Source organism: Pinus tabuliformis, chromosome 7 (genome assembly GCF_031772625.1).
Source record: "Pinus tabuliformis cultivar Carrire ecotype Pingquan chromosome 7, CPIR1, whole genome shotgun sequence".
NCBI lineage: Eukaryota > Viridiplantae > Streptophyta > Pinopsida > Pinales > Pinaceae > Pinus > Pinus tabuliformis.
The window spans coordinates 1,741,584,406-1,741,591,227 of NC_142293.1; positions in this window are offsets into that span (position 1 = coordinate 1,741,584,406).

Genomic DNA, 6,822 nt, shown 5'->3' on the forward strand with positions numbered 1-6,822 from the left:
AGGGAGCCCTGAAGGTTGAGCTTGACCATAGTTTCCTTGGTCATCACATTAATGGCAACCCTTAGATCAATCAGGGTATGGGGGATTATGGTGCCATTGATGTGGACATCGACTACAGGGCTTCCAGGGTCTAGATATTTCGGACAAATTACCTGCCCCAACATCAGATTGGACAGTTGCCCTATGACATTGATAGTTGGAGCATCTCTCCCGCGTCTGCCTGGGTGCCTGAAGCACTTCTCCTTGATAATCTTATTTTATATAGGCACATCCTTTATGGCTAGGAGAAGTGGTATCTTTACACATAATTATTTCAATTCTCCCAGCAGTTCAGTTTCTTCTAGGGTAGATTGTGTTGTTTCAGATAATCTCTCAAGAAAGGGTGGAATGGCTTTTGGTTCACTTTCCTCTTTTTATTCCTCATCCTCCTTAGGGGGAGGTTGGTTATCTGGGAGAACCTTTCCAGATCATAGGTTAATCTCCTGAATCTCCACAGCATAGGTCGGGCATGATGTTTCCCCACTATATACCTGTTGGGCCTGTCCGTTATTCGGGTTCGGGTTCGATTGAGAAGGTATTTGGGGTTGCCTTGGAGGAACAAGAGGCAATGGTTGTGGTTGAGCAGGTGGTAGAGGCAAAAGAGCGGGAGGAGAGTTGTACTGGGGCCTCCACCCCTGATGAGTTGCATTCCACTGAGGTTGTGGCTGAGCATAAGAGTGAAATGAATGAGCAGCTAGTTGAGCATGGTATTGAGATTGATATGAACAAGGAGGGGGTCTGGACCAGGAAGGATGAGCAGGGGAACCCCAAGAAGGCATGGAAGTGGCTTGATTGGGGTTGTAATATGTTTGGGATGTCCCTTGCATTCCCTGCTGGTAAGGTTTGGGCCCATGTGGCCTCCTTTGGTTCATGAAATAAAGTGGTTCAATGGCTCCTTCGCCCCCCTGGTATGCAGCTTTAAGTCCAGGCAAGGAAGGGCACTGATTCGTAGAATGGTCTTCTTCACAGACTGAACACACTTCTATAGAGTTCAATGGACATTCGTTCCTAGGATGCCTTCTGGTGCACCTAGGACAAAAGATGGCCAAAGCCCTCTCTGCTTCCTCTTGTTTTCTTTTGATATGCAAGGTATCCATTTGCATGGCAAGATTCTGCCTCATCTCGCTCTTGAAATCTTCTAGCAGATTTTCAAATTCGCCTCTAAGGGATGAACTGGCTAAAGGTTGACTTCCCCTACCTCTCTTTCTGGCTGCCCTAGAATGGTTTCTAAACACAACCTTTATGTCTTCATAAGGTAGTTGGTAGATGTCCCCCCCAGCCAGCAAATGGAGGGTGTCTAGAAGGTCTTCCAGGACCCCTCTGAGCAGGACCAACTTCGGAGATTCGGGGTCAAGTGTGCACCTGGCCCTTTTATAACTGAGCTAAAACCTCTCTTCATAATCTTCCGAGGATTCATCGCTTCCCATGGTCATTCAGAAGATTTCTTCCTTGGTATCCTTTGACGTACATTAGTCCCAGTATTTGTTATTAAAGGCTTGGTGCATCTGAGCCCAAGTTGTGATGTTCTTGCCAGGTAACCCCATGAACCAGCGCAATGCTGCATCCTTGAGGGTAGAAGGAAACAATTTCAACTTCTGCTCATCTTCTGCATAGTCATAGGTTCGACAGATAACAGCAAATTCAAACAAGAAGGTATCAGGATCTTCGGTAGTCAACCCATGGAAGTGAGGTAAGGCTGAAGGACTTATATTTTTCATTTTAGTGTCCCCATTGGTCTCTCGGATGGGAAAGGTACCCTCTACTCCTTCCCCATTTCCTCTAACGTTTCTGTTTTCACCCATGGTCTTAGGAGGAATCGTTTCTTGCTCTTCTTCTGCTATAGGATCTTCATATATCTCTGGTGGTTCACCTATAGGTTCTTCTGGATCACTGCCACCAAAAAAGAGAGAAGGGTGACTTTGTGATGTGGTGGGGGTGTTGGGTAGGATTTTTTCTGAATTATCTCTGTTCCTACGAGGCATGAAAGGAAATCTCTTTTTGGGTGATTTTTGTTTTTTCTTGTACCTGAAAAACTGAAATGGATTGAAAAACAAATTGCAACTAACTGAACTGAACTTGCTGAAATGAAATTGCAAAATTGAAATGAAAGCAAGGAAATGACTAATCTACTTTTGCTGAAATGGAAATTTCATAATTGAAATGAAAGCAGAAAACGCCTAATCTACTTTGCTGAAATGGAAATTGCAAAATTGAAATGAAAGTAGGAAATGCCTAATCTACTTTGCTGAAATGGAAATTGCAGAATTGAAATGAAAGCAGGAAATGCCTAATCTACTTTTGCAGAATTCAAATTGGAGAATTGAAATGAAACAAATACTCTACTTTTGCTGAAATAAACTACTTAGCAGAATGTTGCAGTAGAAAATAGAAGAAAGCGGTAATCACAAAATACTCTGACGCTTCTCTGGCAATGGAACAAAAAAGTGGTGAGCACCAGTATTGCAGCAATAATGCTGCAACTCCTGGGGCTTCCTACTTTACTTTTATCAACCCGGTAGTTCGTAACAAACTTGGAAGTGACGGTGTTGTATGCACAAGTACTAGCTCTTACTGCAGGCTATCACTTGGTCAGCTGGCACAAGATCACTAGGATCTCAAGCCAACTTCTATGAGTTCTCAAAAAAAACTTTTAACTGTGACGAAAAAAAGCTAACTCTACAGAGACTATTCTATTTGCAGAAAGAGAAGGAAAACTGAAATGTAACGCAAACCCTAACAAACCCTAATTTACCCACTAACCCTACTTTTGCAGGAAAAGAGATGAAAACTGATGAAATGAGTGCCATTGACTACTAAAAAGGTAAATTGCATTTATTCAAGCTACTTCTGAAAAGAAATGAGAAGAAAACATCTTTTTGTGCTTTTGAGTGTTTTTATGTGAAATTATTATGCTTGTGATTTATTTGGTTGTGATTGTGCAAAGGTTTGGTGGCGAAGGAAGATGGAGTTGGCTTTTGCAGAGGTGGAGGAAGGTGTGGAGAGGTCCTAAGAAGCCCCTAGTACCCTTCTGAAGACTTCCATTGCAATCGGATTTCGAAAAACCACTTACAGGGAGTTCTACAGGAGGCTGCAGGGGATCTACAAGAGGAGGCCGAGAGCTATTTTTGGAGTTTTGAAGGTGGAAAAATGATGGGAAAGGGTAACTGAAGGCTAGATGAAGGTGTTGAGGTGTCTGGAGTTTGTCAAGGAAGATCAAGAAAAAACATGATGGTTGGATTTGTTCAAATGGCAAGAGAGAAGCTTATGGGGACAAAGCAGAAATTAGGGCAGATTGGCGAAATGTTATGAATGACTTGGGAAATCTATGAGAAGTGAGCTGGTGATGGTTGTTTTATGGATGTATGGTAAGCTGAGGTGTCCTGCAAGAGATCTGCACATCTACTTACAAAAACTGATCAAAGAAAGAACTAACTATGCCATGAAAACAGAGATTTCTCTAGCTTGACCTAATTTCTGACCTACAAACAGAAAATGCTGAACAATAACCTTTGAACAGAAAAGCATGCAGAGAGATCTATGGTAAAAGAACAAGAAATGATCTAGGCAACTAAATCTGAACCAATATATCAATCTTTCCAAATCAAGTTATCACACTAGCAGTTGCATGGAAGAGCAAAACTGTGTTTTTGGTGGCAGCAGAAGTGCCTTGACCTCAAATCATAGTCCCAGGAAGGGAGAAAGGAGATCAGGGCCTGCTGTTGGCCTTTTTGAATCTTATTCTATCATTGCAGTAACCTACTTGAGCAACTGAAACAAAAACAGCTATGCAAACCATCAAAAGCAACCTAATCTAACAAAGTAAAATGAATCTATGTAACAAAAATTAACTCATGAACTAAAGCAAAAACATATAAGTACAAAGTAAGAGGTGCTGGGTAGCTTGGGTTGGGCCCTAACCCAAGAGCTTCAGCCCTCTGAAAGAGATCAGTGCTGGCTCAAAAACTGTTTCATCTTCATTATCAAAAATAATAGTCACATTACATGAATTGTTCTCAAAAAGGAACTCGAAAATAAGTTGAACAAGTGTTGCACAAAAGTGTGAAAATTCTACTAATGACTGGCTAACCTACTGAGGCTCTAAGCCCCCTTATTTATACAAATGGAGTCCTCCAACAATCCTCCTAAAATCAAGGAGCTCGGCTTCCTAGAACTGGAGATAAACAACAATCCTTCTTTACTTGCTCGGCTGCCCCTTGGAATGTGGACCTTTGTGCTCTGAGTTTTTGATGGAGGATACAAGGAAAGGGGTCATAAACGAAGGAGACACCCCCCTACAAATCCTCTTCCCTGTTTCCCTCGAGTATTTGTTGCCATTTGCTCATAAATCCCTTGACTCTTTGCCCAAAATTGACCAAAAAATCTACATAAAGCACACATTAGACTACATGGCAAAATGACCAACCCAATTCACTCTATTAGCATAAATATATTCAAAAAAATGCAATAAACTAATGAAAATGGTGGATTAAGTCGAAATAAGCGGCAAAATAAGCCCATATAATTACCCATTTCTGGGGCTCATCAGTCCACATGCACTAATTATATAGCCTGAAGGCCCTTTAAACACTTTCTCGTAGCACCTTTTTATTTGTTATTAGCCCATAGGCCCATGGTCACCAAAACACATGAAACCATTTCAAAAATGAGACCTAAGCACACCTTCCATTATTTGAAAAAACTATCAAATGTTGGCAAATACTTTGTCTTTCGAGCTCGTTATCCTAGCCAAATTCCCTGGTGCATCTTTGTTTTTTTCTCCAAGGTGGACCTTCCAAGATCAATCCTTCGTCTCTCGGGCCCGTTATCCTGGCTAAAACTCCTAGTGCTCTTGCCTTGTTTCTTCTGGGAAACTTTTCCTTTTCCTTTTGGGTGAACCTACTAGGATCAAGTCTCTATCTCTTAGGCCCATTATCCCAAATAAAACTCCTAGCATGCCTTTGTATTTCCTCCGAGGTAAACCTTATGGGATGACATCATGCTTATGTCATTAAACCCACATAATGCCTCCTAAGTGGTGACATGTGTCACCAATATTTGGCCAATTAGGCCACCTAAAAAGATGGAATCTTCCTGTCCTTGACGGCAACTCACTCAGATGAAAGTTCACAGTGCAGCAGGTCAACAGCAAAGGATTACAGATCAGACTCCAAAGAATGAAGAAAGAGATGTATACGCTGGTTCACTTTGTCCAAGGCACATATACACGCGGTTTAACATAAGAAAAGCAGCGTATAACGTATACACGCACTTTCACAGGAGGAAAAGCGCGTACAAGTTGGAAAACCAAGTTTTTGGTCCAAGGCATTTGATCCGAGGTATTTTGGTCCAAGGTAATTGGTCCGAGGCATTTGGTCCAAGCTATTGGTCCTAAGTGGTTTTGGTCAAAGGTATTGAGAAAGGCCTAAGAGTATATAAGGAGGAGAAGATCATTAGGCCAGAGTGTGCAAGTATTGAATATCTTCTGAAGTGTTAGATCATATATGCAAATTATGAGCTTCTGATGTGTTGCTTGATTTGATCTAAGGATGGCATTATGATACAGCTCTTGTCCTTGATGGCAACTCACTCAGATGAAAGTTCACAGTGCAGCAAGTCAACAGTGGAGGATTATAGATCAGACTCCAAAGAATGAAGAAAGATATGTATACGCTGGTTCACTTTGTCCAAGGAGCGAATACACGCAGTTTAACAGAACAAAAGCAGCGTATAACATATACACGCACTTTCACAGGAGGAAAAGCGCGTACATGTTGGAAAACCAAGTTTTTGGTCCAAGGTATTTGATCCAAGGTATTTTGGTCCAAGGTAATTGGTCCGAAGCATTTGGTCCAAGGTATTGACCCTAGGTATGGGGTCCAAGGTATTGGGCCTAAGTGGTTTTGGTCCAAGGTATTGAGAAAGGCCTAAGAGTATATAAGGAGGAGAAGATCATTAGGCCAGAGTGTGCAAGTATTGAATATCTTCTGAAGTGTTAGATCATATATGCAGGTTATGAGCTTCTGATGCGTTGCTTGATCTGATCTAAGGATGCACCCATGTGGTTGATGATGGTTGATGGATTGGGATCATAAAGCCTTAAATGTATTATCATTATGTGGTTTGATCATGGACAGTCTAGATCTGAATACTGACGCATGTTTTATTCTGTAAATGATATGATCTGGGTATGACTGAAGTCTGGAATGTCTGTGAAGTTTTAAGTTAGCATTTGCAGATATGTACGTTGTTTTGCTTTGGTAAAAGCACGTATACACGTTGGTTCGACACATCGAAGTAGCATATACCTTATGAACTATGATGTTTGAAGTTGGTTCTGGTTGTTGATGCAGAGTTCTAGGTTTTGCTTTATGTTCTGGTGATTGCATTCTGGTGACAGTGTTCAGATTGATTGATTGTGATTTGTTTCAGTGATGAGGGATGAAATCTAATAATGGATCGGGATCATAATGACTAATCATTATGTGATTTGATGGGCCAGATCTAATTGCTAACATATGTTTTATCCTTTATATTTGATGATCTGGGTATGTCTGAAGTCGGGAAGTGTAGCGAAGTTATAAGTAAGTATTTGCATATCTATATGCTAGTTCGCTTTGATGACGTTGCGTATACACGCTGGTTCGGCTATTCCAAGTTGCGTATACACTCTGATGCATGTTTTTGAGGTTAGAGCTAGTTCTGAATGATGATGCAGTATTATGGTTTCAGATCTATGCACTGGTTACAGTGATCTATCTGTTCCAGAGGATTTGTTGAAGTTGA